The following is a 16,899-nucleotide window of genomic DNA, read 5'->3' as shown; positions in this document are numbered from 1 at the left end:
GCTCCTTGACACGTTTTCCGGAGGTGTAGGTTCGGAAGTGTGCTCGTCGGATTTTAAAAAGTTGCTATATTTGCAAAATTAAAAATGTTAGTCCTAATATTGCTAAATTGGATTTTTATTGTGCCACCCAATACAATTTCCCATATATATATTTATATATATATATTTAATATTTTTATTAAGTAAAATAAAGATAAAAGAAAGGATAAAGGGAAAAAAAAAAGAAGAAGAAAATTTTCATTTTACTTTTCTTCTTCTCTTCCCTCCACTGCCAAGGTTTTCTCCATCCATTTCCACCACTTTCTTTACCGTTTCTGCACCAACTTTCAGAGAAATTTCAAAGGGAAGAAGGCCAAGAAAGAAAGAAGAAGAAGTTCAAGAAGTTTTGTTGAAGACAGACAAGGGAATTGCAAGCAAAGCTTCATCCTTGGATGAAATTGAATCACACAACACACCTCTAATGTTTTGTTGATTCTAAGCTACACAAAAAGAATTAAGAGGTGAGGTTTACATTTACTGAAATCTAATTTATTTTCAAACAAATTTTAAGAAGAATGTTTGAGCGAATTTGGATGTTCATTGTGTGATTTTTTATGAAAAAATAGGGCAGCTGGTTTTCACGCGATTTTCGGAGGTCTCTGGTTTTTCATGTTTTACCGTGAGTACCGGTGTATTTATGATCTCTCTTTGGTATGGTTGAAAATATTATTCAATTGACTACAACTTTCATGAAGAAATCGTAAACCAAAATCGACTAAAAATAAGTTAAATTGTAGGAACCAGTTAAAGGGGTAGTGTGCGCGCGATTATTGAAGTTGTTCTGTTTCGAGGGTTATCTGGGTTTATTTAAAGGGACTCAGATTTACATGTCTTGAGGTAAGTTTTAGAGAACCTCAAAATGAAGATTTTAATATAAAGAAATCTCATTTTGGTTAAGTATTGAAAGAGGTATGATTATTTGAATTTCGTGTTGCAAATGAGGAAAATTCTGAGAAGTGTGTTGAGTATGGTTTATTGTTTTTAAGATGGACATCTTTAGCATTATCCTTAGTGAGCCATGTTATACATAAAATTTGAAGATCGTAATATTTAGGTTTCTAATACTCGGTTCTGGTTGTTTGACAAGCCAAGAGAAAATAGGTCGGATTTACACATCGAAAAACTAGTCTAAAGACTGTGAGTGACCAAAACCAGTTTTTAAAATATTTTCTTTCTCCTAAATATTTACTATGGCTAATTGATCTACATATTTATTTACAAACCATTGAAAGTCATTTGAAGTCTATGATTATTTTCAAGTATGAGTTTCGAGACTAGAATTCTTACTGAATGTTTATGCTAGCACGTGATCATTGAATATCTAGAAATTTTTTGAACCACTGTGTTTCAAACAAGGTATGAGTTACCAAGTTTTGTTTTGAGAACTATAGCTTTTCACGAATAATCTATGTAAGTTTAAGCTTTACGAAAGAAAAGGATAGCGGCCATACATGTTTTAATGTTTTCATACGATTTTTCTGATGTTTCTATTAACTACATGACTGAGGTGTTGAGCCCGAGGCTATATGGTACCGTGTGCACACATGTTAGATTCTGTTGTCGACGTTAAGTGTACTATGTAACAACGATGCCGTCGTGAGTGCTAGATGGGCCCCACTACGACAAAGACAATGGGAGTGTTGGACGGGCCGCACTACATCGTAGACCTTGTAAACGTTGTTGTACTGGGTTTACCTTACACAACGTAGATTTTTCATGTTAGTTAAATATTTTGACATACTTGATAGGTCTTGCTAGATTTCAATGACTTATATACTGAATATTTAAGGAAGCTATTCTTATGATTATACGTCTATGTTTACGACTTGTATAAACGGATTTATAAGTGTAAGCTTTCACGTGCTCTTACTTTTAAATTTCTAATTTTAAACTGAGTCACTCATTGAGCTTTATAGCTTACCCTTCCAAAATATTTTACATACTTTCCAGGTAGAGATCGAGTTTCCGGTGCCTGATAGACTACTTTAGTCTGCTGAAGTTTCGATATCAATTGCCAGTACGTGGTTAGAGTTGTGCATAGAGTTTGTTGTATTATAATGTATATATCTTTGTATGATATAGATACTCCACAGTTTCTGTAAGCTTTAAGAGCTGCGGTTGTATAAACCTTTGTTGGTTATATTTTGATTAAGGTGTCTCTAGGTTTACTTGTGAAATTAGTTATTTTCAACATACATTTCATGCATGTATATAATTAGTCTAGGATTCGCTGTGTTGTGTGCATGTATAATAGTTTATATACGAGGTTGGCAAGTTCATCATATTAAAGTTTTAAGCAGAGTCGACAGATACAGGTAAAGAAAAGTGTTGTTTGTCAGCTTCACGCCATCTTTCGGTCTAGGATAGCAGGTAGTCCGAGGGGGTGTGACATCACTAGAAGTTCTGGGCAAATCAAACAAGAAATCCATAGTGACATGCTCCCACTTCCACTCCAGACTAGGCAAAGGGCAAAGCATTCCTCTAGGCTTTTGGCATTGCAGTTTGACTTGTTGACATAACAAACACTTAGCTACAACTTTATTTATCTCTCATCGCATACTTGGCCATAAATAGGAGACTTTGAAGGTTCTATACATCTTAATACTTCTAGGATACATCGTGTAGACTGAACTGTGCGCTTCTTCTAAAATACTTTCTTTCAATGCCTTATTATTTGGAACGCATAGTCTCCTTCTTTAATCAACTTGCCATCATTTCTGAACACATAATATGACCATCTTTTGCATCTCACTTCTTTGGCTAACTTTCTTAATGCAGGGTCTAAAGGTTGCATTTTAACAATCTCTTCTTCAAGTATGGATTTAACTTGGAATTGTGTTATCAAATTCCCAACTGTCCATGTGCTTAAAATTATCTCATAGCCTTTCAATTCTTTCAGTAAGGTTATTCTCCTCTTACTTTCTTTACTTGAATTCGTACTACTCAATGCATCAGCTACTATATTGATTTTTCCAATATGATAGTAAATAGTACATTCATAATCCTTAATGCGCTCTATCCAATGCCTTTTGTGTCAAATTCAGCTATTTTTGATAAAAAAATGTATTTCAAACTCTTATGATTAGTGAAAGTATAACACTTCTCCCTAAATAAGTAATGTCTCTAAATTTTCAATGTATGAACAATAGTTTCCAATTCTTTATGCGTTGGGTATTTGCATTCATGCAACTTCAGCTGTCTTGATGTATCCTAGGCCTTGATGTGACCCGTCGCACAAAAGCTCAAACCCTTTTCTAGGAGTAGGCAATGCGAAAATGGGTGCGATTGTAAGTCTGCATTTTAACTCTTGATAACTCTTCTTACATTCTTTCGTTCAATCAAATCTCGTTGTCTTCTTTGTGAGTTATGTTGAAGCAATAGCAATCTTGGAGAGTCCTTCAACAAAATGCCTATAGTAGCCTGCCAACAAAATGTCTTAGAACGTACCCAACTTTCGATTGCTTCAATCTTTTGCAAATTTATTCATGTCATTCTAAGGATATTACGTATCGAAGGAATACAACTTGATTCAACCTAAACTCACACAATTACTGAACTTTGTGAATATCTTCTCTTCTCACAAGATTTGTAATACAATCCTTAAGTGTTTCGCCTGTCTTGTCACGTTCTTTGAGTAAATCAAAATGTCATCAATAAAAATAACGACAAATTGATCCAAATAATGATGGAATATTATGTTCATCAAGTCCATAAAAGTCATTGGTGCATTCATTAAACCAAAAGGCATTATTAAGAAATCATAATGTCGACAACGCTTCTTGAAGGCTATCTAAGGTACTTCTGACTCCTTGATTCTCAGCTGATGATAACCTCAACACAAGTTTATCTTTGAAAACACTAAGGCTGCCTTTTAAATGGTCAAAGAGATAATTCGAGGTAAAGGGGACTTATTTTTAGTTGTCACTTTGTTCAACAATCGGTAATCGATATATAGTCTTAATGAACCTTCTTTCTTTTTTAGAAATAAGCCAGGTGCTTCCTAAGGTGAGGTATTAGACCAGATATAACCCTTTTCTAATAATTTTTGCAATTGATTCTTTAACTCTTTCAGTTTGTTCAGTGCTATGATATGAAGGGTTTGAGAAATTGACGTTGTTCCTGGTACAACTTAAATAGTGAACTCAATTTCACTTTTAAGGGGTAATCCACTTATTTCTTCTAGGAATAGTCCAAATATTCACAAACTATAGGCACACTTTCAAGTTCCTTTCCTTTCACCTGAGTGTCAATTATGCGAGCAACGTAGGCGGTATGCCCTTTTGTCATCAACTTTCTTGCTTTAGACGCTAAAATTATGTTTGCTAATTCCACCTTCTTATCGTTGTACAAACTTAACTTCAAACTTTCTAGGTTCTTTTAACACTACCTCCTTATTTGAACAGTCCAATACTGCATGGTATTTGTTGAGGAAATCCATCCCCGATATCACATCTAATTCATCAAGTTTAAATAAAATCAAGTCTACTCGCATAGTGACATTCTCAACTCTTAGCTCGCAATTCTTACATACAGATTCTACTATAAACACTTCTCCTGAAGGTGTACTGATCAACATTCCACCTTCTAGAGGTTCTATCTTATGATTCAAAGACTTTGCATGCGATATAGAAATAAAAGAATGTGTAGCTCAAGAATCAATCAACACAAGTGTAGGAGTGTTACAAATCATTAACGAACCTGTAATTACGTGAGGACTATTTCTAGCCTCATCATGAGTCCCAACGAGACCTTCCCTTTAGACTTGGGTCTTCCAAGTCCTTTAATTCCACTTGGCCCTTCTCCATTTCCACTGGGTAATAAGGTTTTTTAGAGATTGCGATACAGTTCCTTGGGCATTTTGAGCTCCCAAGTTAGGGCAATACATAATAAAATGTCCTGACTGACGGCAATTAAAACAACTTTTACTTGACTAAGTCTTCCTCCACAATTTGAACATGGTCCAGCCATCTTCTTTATGAGGCTTCCTCTGTCCAAACTGGGACATTTCCTCTCCCTTGGTTTTTATTTTTCTCTATAAGGTCCAGCCATGGCTCATTTTAATCCAGAAGAAACATTAGAACGAGCTTTAAAATCACCCTTCTGATGAACGTCTGGCGCAAAACGCCAATTCTCACTACGTCGTTTACCTCTTTGCGTACATATTGCTAGTGATTTGGTCCGATTGGCCTTCCTTTGCACTTCTACTCTTCCCTTTAGCTAGGCACCTTTTAATGCACATAGCCGCCTTGACCAATTTAGAAAAATATGATAAGGCCGCACTGGTCATTATTAGGGCTCAAATTTCTATCCTCGGACTATCTTGAAAGTGCATGCACTTGTCCGTCTCATCTATCACAAAGCATAACACATAATTAGCCATTTCAGTGAACTTCTTTTCGTACTCCATGACAGTCATATTGCCTTGTACTAAACTCATGAACTCATTTCTCTTTGCATCACAAAACGGACGAGGATAAAACTTATTTTGAAAAACTTTTCTGAACTCCTCTCATAAGACAGAGTCTATTCCTCCCACTCTTGCCATATGGAGAGTCCACCAATCTTCAGTGACACCTTGCTACAAAGCTGTTACTAACTTAACTCTTCTTTCTTTAGGGCATTCTATCACCCCAAAACATTTCTTTATGAAACTCTACCACTTCTTCGTGTCTGCTAAGTTAATTATTCCTTCAAAGATCATTGCTCCTAACGCCTTTGATCTTTCAATGCCAAACCTTTTGTCTACCGTGGAAGGTGTAAGCATAAAGTGATCAACCAACCTTTTAGCAAAGCGGTCAAACATACTTTCCTCCATGTTTTGCCCAACAGTGTCACACCTCCTTTCGAGTCACCTAATTTCGACCTGAGAGACGACATGGAGTCAACCAATGTCGCTTCCATTTTGAAACAACACTAGTTGACCTTAACTACTAAACCCTTTAGAATGCTAATGAACTTGAGTAAATTAAAACTTACACAGCGGAATAAGACGATAAACCTACGTTAGATACATTTCATTACATTACTTTAAAACATGTTAAGGCTAAAGACCATTGTTTACATATCGACCTTTTAGACCAAATGAAAACTAAACAATTGAACTTAACCCTAAATTTCTGTACAACACAAAAGTGACCCTAAGTATTGACTAACAATAGCAAAACTTTCTACAACTTTGCACAACAGACTTTGAGACAACGATTAGGCTCTCAAATCACGATCTTTAGCTGGATAGTGGAAAATTTTTTAGAAATGGTGAGCTAAAAAGCCCAATGAGTGACGGTTTTAATAAAACATACCTTTTGAAATAACTTCATTATTTTTCTTAAATCATTCATAAAACATATCGTAAGAATAGAATCTTTTAAAACTTTTTTCGCCTTTGGAAGTATATTTTTTCTATCTTCTAGAAGCTATTTTTCTTTCTAAAACATATCTTTGTTTCTTTGTCTTAGTTAATTCTATATTCTGGAAACTCAATCACGATAGTAACTAGCTCGACCTACCATGCTTGATAACTCGATCATGACTATATCATGCTTGAACTCAGTCATGACGATGTCATGCCTAAACTAAGTTAAGATAGCAGAGCACTGATCATACTATCCTACCTAAACTTGATGGCACTAGTAAAGTGGTCATCATAGCCCTTTACCCCTGAAACTCTGTGCATATTGCATGTCGAGAACTCGGTATATAGAACAAACATGCTTTTCTTGCTTAAAACGATTCTCAATAAACTCATGCTTTTACAACATCTTTTAATACATTAAGTAAATCTGTTTTAGATACAAAGCATAATCATAAACATCGCTTGTCAATTTCATTAGCAATTTCTCAATAAATAAATGCTTTGCTAAACGTTTCCTAAACTCATGCTTTGGAAACATTTTCTAAATAAGCATACTTAAATACTTTTCATAAACATGCTAGTAAATAGAGATCTAATGATCAATATAGTTAAATAATTATTACAAAAGCATACTAAAACTATAGCTTGTAAAACATATTTAGAAACTCCATTTAGAAATTATTTTGTCACTCACAGATGGTGGCTTAAACCCTCGACCTGTAAACTTTTCCAATCTCCTCTTGACATAAAATAGTGGAAAATAATTCCATTTAATTTTATTTTATCATAAAAATATTGAAACTTCACTTAAATTTTCCAAAATCACCAAAAGCAACCCAAAATCACATATTGGCATGGTCTGGCATGCAAGGAAGGGCAGTAGGTGCTGGCATGTGTGCGCAGGGCTTATGCAGGCCATGCCACATGTTAACCTTGCAAGGGCATGTCGTGTGTGCCTTATGCGTCTCGCGTGGTCCTTCTCATGTGTGCAGGGCTTACCGCACACCACTCTGGCCAATTAAACTAGCAGCCCTAACTTAGAAAATATACTCAAATTTTGAACTTTTTGGACCAATTTTACCAAAATTGCACGAGTAAACTGGGAGAAATTTTATTTTAAACTATTTATACTGAGTCTTGCATGAAAAGTTATTGACACCTCCTACTTGCCAAAATGTAATTTATGCATGCACATGACACATGTAAAGCACTTCACAGACTCCATCTCTTCATCATCTCGCCTAAATGTCAAACAACTAGTCGAACACCTTGCTAAGCTCATTTGGTAAATGGTCGCTAACCTTATCTCGCCTGGTCATGTCTTATTAACCTCTAAGTAAGTTTCCTTACATGGCCTAAATGCTCAACTAACCTCTATGGACATCCTTCTCGCCTAGCCAAGGCCATCTCACCTAGCACACCTAGAGGTTTTTCCATTCTTCTCGGCCACGCAGTTAACCTAAGCTTGCCGCGTAGCTCACCATCAACTCGCCCAAAATGACCTCTTTAGAAGTTACTTTCTCCTTATTTGGCTGTCCACCATTGTTTGAACGCCTAGATAACCTCTTTGGAAGTTATCTTCTTCTTCTTTGGCTACATACCAAGCTCAAAATGCCAAAGCGTGGACTTCGCCAAATTTTTTTCCCTTTTCAACTTAACATCCTCTAATTCTTAAGCCATTCCTTCATAAGTTTTCTTCTTTCTACCTACCATGACACACTTACAATGACACTTCTCAAGCCTACTTTCTCACCTTAACTTCATTTAAAATCATCCTTTCAAACTCTTTAGGGATTGTTAGATATTTCATTAGACTTTTGCACTCTATTAATAAGGATGATGTCAGTTCAAACTCTAACCTTATTATGTAAGGATGGCGTTAGCTACGTCATGGTGCAGAAAGCTCATATCGCCTCTCGCCTCAATGCACAACTCTTTCTTATTGCATCACTAGAATGCCTTACACAATTTGTTTCGCAATGCTTCCAGTCATCGAATCTCATCCCGTGCAACCTTAATGTAGCCAATTTCTATCACATGTGGTCTTAATGCTTAGTTAGAATGTGATTTGGGTCTTACAACAACCACACAAATAGCTCAAGAAACAATGTGTAACGCCCTGAGTTTAGGATGAGGCATGAATGAACCGATATCACATTTGAATGCTAGAGGGATCTTGAGAATATGAAAGTATGATTAAGAAAGGCTTAAAAAATTAAAAGTCACTACTTATACCAATAAAGTGCAACTTTTTTTGGTGGCTTAATCATAGGAACTTCGAAGTTAAGCGTGCTTAGCTTGGAACAATTCTATATTGAATGACTTCTTAGGATTTTTTCTAGAATGCATGCAAGTGAGGACAAAGCATGCTGAAAATACCTAAGGAATGTTGATGCCATCAATTTTCAAATCTTGGTCCAAGTCTTAGGCCTGGGTTATTACACAATGCTAGAAAATTTAGACAAATATATGTAGCTAGCATTAAAGAATTAACAAGCTAAATTTACTTTCTTAAAAAAAGGTTTCTAATAGAATTTTTAACTTTCATAATTATGCAAAATGAGTCATCAAAATTTTGAAGTATTTAACTATCACATCCCCTCCCAGACCATCTACTCTTGACTCAAGAGACGGCATGAAGTCAGCTGATACCGTCTCTTACCTCAACGATATTTGCTGGCCCTATTTCCTTTAAGTACTTTTACTCAATTTAAAATACAACGAAAGCATAAAACTTATTCTAATCTTAAGGAAATTTAAGTACAACCCAACTTATGCAATATTATATAAGACATATTACTTACAAATATCTAATCGTCTAGACCTCTATACAATCCTCTATACAACCTCCACCCACCACAGTATTACATAACTATAACAACTTAGCAATTTCTTCTAAGAGAGAAGTTGACATAGCAGCGATAAGCTCAACTTAGGGCAAATGATCCTTATTTGGAAAGTAAGAAAACGTTTTGAAAAGAATGAGCTGAAAATGCCCAGTGAGTGATATTCTCAAAAAATAATTTCCAAATAGTTTTGCTCAATGCTTAAATTTTAAACATTGAAACCATTGAAGAAATAGTGGAGTAAAACTTTAGAAACTTTTCAGAGGTTTCCTCCAACATCCATAACATTTAATCATATTACACTAGAATCTTACTATACATTAATAATATAGGTTAGATATTACTGAACCTTCCTCCCATAGGCAATGAGGCCTTCACTGATGTAACTGACTTAGGCCTCTCCATAAAGCCTTCACATCAATAATCAAATTGGAAACCATATGTGCACATTCGAAGGTAATTTGTATAGTACTCGTATCAAATTTTGGAGAATACATATAAAGGAGTAGATCGAGTACAAAAAGGTTTTGCCTTAAAAAATTGAAAGATGATTATGAATCACTACATATGAAGGAGTCTAAAGTAGTTTCATAATGCAGTTCAAAATTGTTAGCAGTAGTAAAAGAAATGAAAAGATATGGTGAGACAATAAGTGTGAGCAAGTAGTAGAAAAGATACTTCGCTCATTGGATAAAAAATTCAATTTCATTGTCATACCTATTGAAGAATCAAAGGATTTAAATACAATGTCCATTAATCAACTTATGAATTTTTTACAAGCCCATGAAGATCAAGCTGATGATTGAGCAACTTTTTCAATCAAAGATTAAATTAAAAAAAAAAAAGAAAACAATCTAGAAAAAGTCAATCGAGGTCGAGGATAAAGTGGCAGCCATGGACGTGGTGATTTCAAAGGTCGAAGTTGAGTAAACTACGATAAAAGAAAATTTGATGAGAGTAATTCAAACTCAAATTCATCAAGACGTCGTGAAGATAATATTATTCGAGGCCAAATGGAGAAGGATCAAATAATAACAAGAGATATGACAAAAGTTAGGTTGAATGTTATAATAGTGATAAATTCGACCATTCGTTTTGAGAATGCAAAAATAGAGTTGAAGAAAATGTAAATTAGGCTAAGAAAGATGAAGAAAGTGGTGTTCATCATTGCTTCTAGCATGCAAAGGTGTGGAAACATGTGAAAACAATGTATGATGAATCTGTTGCTGACGATATCGTATTTGGTGATGCCACAAAAATTCTAGTTAAAGGAAAAAGTAAAATTTATCTCTAATGTTTATGTGACTGATATGAAGAAAGGCTATAGTATTTTGATAAAGGATTATAGTCTTTTGATAAGAGATAATCATGACAATAAGATTGCTAAAGTGCAAATGACAAAAAATAGAATGTGTTTATTAAGCATTCAAATTGATATGTAGCTAAATATTTAAAGTCATGTTTAAAAGATCCAAATTGGATTTGGCACTTGTGATTTGGGCATTTGAACTTCGATGGCTTGAGACTATTAGCTAGAAAGGACATGGTGAAAGGGTTGCGTACGTCAAACATCCAAATCAATTTTCTGAAGGTTGTCTTTATGACAAACAATCAAGGAAGAGTTTTCCATAAGAATAATCTTCGAGAGCAAGGAGACCACTAAGGTTAGTTCACATTGATCTTTGTGGACCGATCAAACCAAGTTCTTTTGGTAAAAATAATTATTTCTTATTATTTATTATTGATTTCAGCCAAAAAACTTAGGTTTGTTTTGTCAAGGAGAAATTAGAAGTATTTGACATGTTCAAGATTTTTAAAGCCCTTGTTGAAAAAGAAAGTCACATAAAAGCTTTGAGATCAGACAGGGGAGGTGGAATAATTCACTTCAAATTAAATTCAAAACTTTTTGCGCATAAAATGGAATTCATCGATCTTGGTGTTGTTGAGAGGAAGAACTGAACAATACTTAACATTGCTCGAAGCATGTTGAATAGCAAGAAGATGCCAAAAAAATTTTAGGCAAAGTTGTTGAAATGTATAGTGTACTTGTCAAATCAGTCCCCTAGTATAAGCTTATGGAACAAAACTCTTCAACAAGCCTGAGGAAAAGAAGAAAACCATCCATTGCTCATTTGTGAGTATTTGGATGCATTTCTTATGCGCGTATACCTGATTAAAAGTGTAGTAAAGCTTGATGATAAAATTGAGAAACATATTTTTGTTGGCTATGATGCAAGCTCAAAAGACTACAAGATTTATAATCTTGTTACAAAGAAGACGATGATAAGTAGAGATGCTTTGTTTGATCGATGAAAAAGCATCAAGGAATTGGAATGACGAACAGGAAGACTACAAATTTTTGTTTTTTCCCGATGATCATGATGACCCTAGTGATATTGCTTCTCCATTAACACCACTAACATCGCCAATCACTCCACAACAAAACACACCTTCATTATCTACAAGTTCAAGTGAAGGGCCTTGTGGCATGAGAAGTTTATGACACATATATGATAAACTAAAAATTTAAGAGATTACAATGAAGTATTTGCTCTCGTTGCTTACTTGGAAACCATAAGGTGGTTAATTGCACTTGCTACTCAAAATAATTGGAAGATCCTTCTGATGGACGTCAAATAAACCTTTTTGAATGGATATCAAGAAGAATAAGTCTACTTAAAACAACTTCTTGGTTATTGTGTGAAAAGCCAAGAGGATAAAGTTCTAAAATTGAAGAAGGCATTATGTGGATTGAAACAAGAACTAAGAATGTGGAATAGCATAATGAACAAAGTTTTCCTTTATAATGGGTATTTGAGGTGCTCTTATAAACATTCTCTTTATATTAAGACTAATGGTCATTGAGATATTTTGGTGGTTTGTTTGTATGTTGATGAATTAATTAATTTTTACAATAAATTATTCAAGTATGTTTCAAGATATCAAGAAGGCGATGACTTAGAAATTTGAAATAACAGATATAGGGTTGACGTCATATTATCTTGGCATTGAGGTAAAGCAGTTAGAGGAAGGTATTTTCATCTCCCAAGAACGATATACTAGAGAAATTCTAGAGAAGTTCAATATGATCAATTCTAAGCCTGTTACAACTCCGATTGAAATTGGGACCAAACTATCAAAATATGAAGAAGGAGACTATGTCGATCCTTCATATTGCAAAAGTTTGGTTAGGAGTTTGACATATTTGACTTGCAAACGACCAAATATTCTATTCAACATTGAATTGGTGAGTCGATTTATGGAATCTCCTACAACTACTGATTTGAAATTATCAAAGAGAATTCTTCGTTACCTTAAAGGTACGCTTGACTATGGGTTATTTTATTCTTTATCCAAAGAATTCAAGCTTGAAAGTTATTGCAATAGTGACTGGGCTGGAGATACTAATGATCGAAATAGTATTAGTGGATATGTTTTCTTCGTTGGTAGTACTACATTTAATTGGAGTTCTAAGAAGCAACCTATTGTGACATTATCAACTTGTGAGGAAGTATATGTTATTGCAGTTTCATTTGTGTGTCATGCAGTTTGGTTAAGAAATTTATTAAAGACAGTTAAAATTTTGTAAAATGATCCAACTGTGATCCATGTAGACACTAAGTCAACAACTGCTCTGGCAAAGAATCTTGTGTTCCATGATTGTAGCAAACACATTGATACTAGATATCACTTCATCGGAGATTGCATTTCAAGGAAGGAGATTCAAGTTAAATATGTGAAGAGTAAAGATCAAATTGCAGATATTTTCACGAAGCCACGCAAAATTAATGTGTTTAACAGATTAAGAACTTTGCTTGGAGTTCTCAGAAAACATGCTTAAGGGAGGATGTTGAAAAGTAAAGCATGTTTTAATTAATTGAAATAAATTAAATACAAAATTAAGACATGTGAAAGTTATATATAATTAATTGATAAATAGTTGGCAAGATTGTTTAAATTAGATACGTTGATGAATTAAGTAGGAAATTAATTGTTATATGAAGTTATGGATCTAGATAATCCTATAAATAGGATTGGTATGTTGTATTGTAATCTATCAAGTGTAAAGTAGAATACACACAAAAAGAGTTAAAGTCTTCCAATAAGGTTTTTTATTTCCTATCAAATATTCTATTTTGTGATTATTTATTTGGGGTGTTCATCACACACTTCCGACGAGATCATCTGTCTTAAATAATTTTCATTGTCTGCTAGCCAATCTATCAATTTTTTGGAGATCATATCATGTTGTCCTCTAATGTAAAACTTAACCGTTTGAAATGTTGGTTATTCCCAAGTTGACATTTGGGATGGATGAAACTCCATGAGATAAAGTGGAGTTTCAGAGGCCCTTGTACCAAAAAAATTGGATTTAAATGATATAATTTGGATTAAAGTTGTGGTTAATTGGCTCAGTATATTGCTTAGAAAAAGTCTTTTTCTGTTGAAAACTGTTCATTAGGAAGCATGGCTTATTGTTAAACACGTTATCACATCTCTAATTCCCCTGGAAGTGGATGCTTTGCAATGATGAACTTTAATTTTCACGACTGCTTGCGATGGCGATGGGCTTTGAAAGATTACACAAGTTGCAGCGCAGATGGCAAGTTTATACCAAGTATCATTCGGAGCTATGTTGAAATGCAATTTAGGGCACATGTGGCTTCTTTTAATTTTTAAACTTTTATTTGTAATTCATTTTCCAATTAATCTAATAAAATTGACAGGTCATCCGAACAAATAGCCTCCACGTAAGCACATAACAGTTTAATAAGCATTCCTTTTACTTAAAGTTAAGTCTACGACCATTTAAAACTATTTTACAAACGTGAGAGACTAAAGTTTTTTGTTTTGAAATTTTAGAGACCAAATAAACATGAACTTCAAACCTCAGAGACCAAAAGTGTATTTTACTATATTCTATGACACTATTTCATCATTACATTAGATTAGGTTTGTGATCTGTGGTTGACAATAAAGTGCATTGTTCCATTGACCAAGAAAAAACAATATTAAATTTGTAATTAGGCTTTTCCTATTAGAAATTTATCCTAGTGTAATCCCTAAAGCATAATACAATTAGTTAACTTGATTAGAATGCTTCTCATCTAATTAATTGACTAATTTGATATTTAGGACCATTTGTTAGTTTTCCTAATCAATTGGGCTAGCATAGGTAAGAAGTTAAAAATCATACAATTGATAATTCCATGATTAAAATTATTACATTTACCAATTTCATTCCTTTAAGCTAGAACATTTTTGCTTGATTGCATTTCTGTCTTTGTTTTTTGTGAACTTCATTCACTTGAATCTCAAACAACACCAAACCCCATCATTTATCACTTTAACTGAATAATTAACTTTGAGAAACTAATCTTCATGCTTCCCTGCGGATGGACCCTGTGAGGCCCTGATCATGTACTGTCAACGCGATAAACAACCTGCTACAAGGATACTAAGCTTAGAGATTCTTGACCGTCAAACATATTCAATGAAAGGAATATGCGTGAGGCCCTGACCCAAAGAGAAGAAGTTAGGTGGAGAGAATCCTTGGTGGGAAGTCATTTCAAAAAAGGGTATAGGACATCCCGCGAAGGAACATGCAAAGAATAAAAAGGTCATGCAAAAAAAATGTTTGAGTTCCATCACAAGAAGGCAAACGATGGAATAAGGATAAGAATAAGCTGACGGGGAAGAAGCATGTGTTAGACGCTAAGAGTTAGGTGATTAGAATAGTAATACGAGAAGAAATGCCTATGCCTACGGAAGAAGGCAAGGAAGTGTCTTGTCATAATGACTTTACCACTTTCCAAGATGAAATAAATGCATGTTGCATCCAGGAAGATAGAAGGATCAGACAATTAAAGTGTTTGGCTTCCCAAATAGATAAGGTGTGTACCTCAAAGGAAAAGTTCAATCGTCGTTGACAAGTAGACCACGTGTAGAGTTTGGGTTTGCTGCATGGCGTGGTGAGTTGGTAAAGAAACACATGTAAAGTTTTGAAGCGACCCTTGGATGTATATCTTTTCTTTTGTTTGTATATGAGTTATGAATAAATGTTCATGGGTGATTCTTCCAAATCCAAGTAAGTATCTCTACAAAAATTATTGTCTTTAAGCAGCTATGTAAGTAGAATATTTGTGAATACTGGTCAAGGGAAGAGACGATTACGAATGTCTTCCATAAATAATTAGTACTAGTGAATCTTTCATCAATTGAAGAAATGTTTGCGAATGTCTTCCATAATTAGTTGATAGCGTGATTGTAAACATGATATGTGAGAAATATGTTCTATTAATGAGAATACCGTAATGATGATTCTTATTGTGTGATTCGGGTAGCTACTAAAATACTATGTAAGTGTGCTAACCTTTCCGTGTACTGTTTATAATGGTTGTTTATCAATGGAAGATGCGATCTACTAGTAGACACTGGTCCAAATTCCATGTAACTCGCATAACACTGGTTCAGTGAGAATCTCAAATCCAAACGAGGGGAGAATCCCAAGTCTAGGTAAGTTACAATGAGACATTAGTTGAATGAAAACGGATGAATATGACGAGGCACTGGTGGAAATCCCAAGTAACTAGCACGACGCTAGTTGAATGTGAATCTAGGTCCAAGCAAGGGGAGAATCCCAGGCCTCGATAATGAGTTGGAACGCGTGATGGCTTGAACGTGTGGAAATTAATTGTGCTTATGGTGACGATTGTTGTGGTTGATACGAACACATGATGGCATGAATACATGGAAATCAATTGTACTTATGATGATGGTTGCTGTGGTTTCGAACCGTGGAATTTTTTCGTACCTATAGAAATGGTGGTTGTGGTTTGATGCGACAAAAATTATGTGTCCGCAATCAAATTTTGTTGATATTGGTGATTGAAAAAAGTAGACATGCGCAACAAAAATTCAGATAAAAATTACTCTGGATGTATCTAAATATTTTAGATATTAACATACAAAATACCCTAATTAGAACAAAATTAGGTCTAAATGAATATTGTTGAATAAGAAATTTTGGAACCAATCACAAATTGCCACATCATTTACTAAAATAATTGTATTTGGGATTAACTAAAAATTGGTATGTGTCCCAAATTAAATTTAATGACAAATTGGACAATTCTAACAATGTCACGTGTCTTTTTTTTTTTTTTTGAAAAGGTTAATGTCACGTGTCTGTATTATTGCAATTGGATGAAATTAATTATTTTGGTTCAATTAAATATTAGTTACTTGGGCTAAAATTCAATTGAGCCCAAAAATAAGCTTAATTTAGCCCAAAATTAAATATGACCCAAATCCATGTGATTGAGTTCATGGGTATGGTCCATGGACCAGACCAACCCAAGTCCATAAAAGCCCACCAGGGAACTCTATAAATAGAGTAGTTCTCTTCATTTGCAATGGTTGGAAATTTTTGACTCCAGAAGGTTTAGAGAGAATTTTGTCAAGAGATAGAAGCCTCCTCAACTCCTGAAGTCGACCACCCTCGAAGATTGAAGCTCCTTTGAAGATACAAGCTTTCTTCAAAGACTCCAATTTCAAGAACACCTTCGAAGATTGAAGCTCCTTTGAAAATCCAAGCTTTCTTCCAAGTCTTCAACTTCAAGAACAACCTCGAAGATTGAAGCTTCCTCGAAGATTGAAGCT

The 16,899-nt window shown here is 34.5% G+C and overlaps 1 long non-coding RNA gene across 1 annotated transcript; it reads left to right on the top strand.

Moving 5' to 3' along the window:
* The first annotated feature begins 252 nt into the window (after window positions 1-252).
* Window positions 253-13,919, top strand: LOC107992163 (uncharacterized). The gene is made up of 4 exons (XR_001764646.2): window positions 253-500; window positions 1,990-2,056; window positions 2,818-2,937; window positions 13,700-13,919. It is a non-coding gene; the product is annotated as an uncharacterized LOC107992163 (long non-coding RNA).
* Window positions 13,920-16,899: the final 2,980 nt, after the last annotated feature.

Source organism: Cucumis melo, chromosome 10 (genome assembly GCF_025177605.1).
Source record: "Cucumis melo cultivar AY chromosome 10, USDA_Cmelo_AY_1.0, whole genome shotgun sequence".
NCBI classification, from domain to species: Eukaryota; Viridiplantae; Streptophyta; class Magnoliopsida; order Cucurbitales; family Cucurbitaceae; genus Cucumis; species Cucumis melo.
The sequence above is the reverse complement of the archived record's forward strand: the minus strand, read 5'-3'. Positions and strand labels throughout refer to the sequence as shown.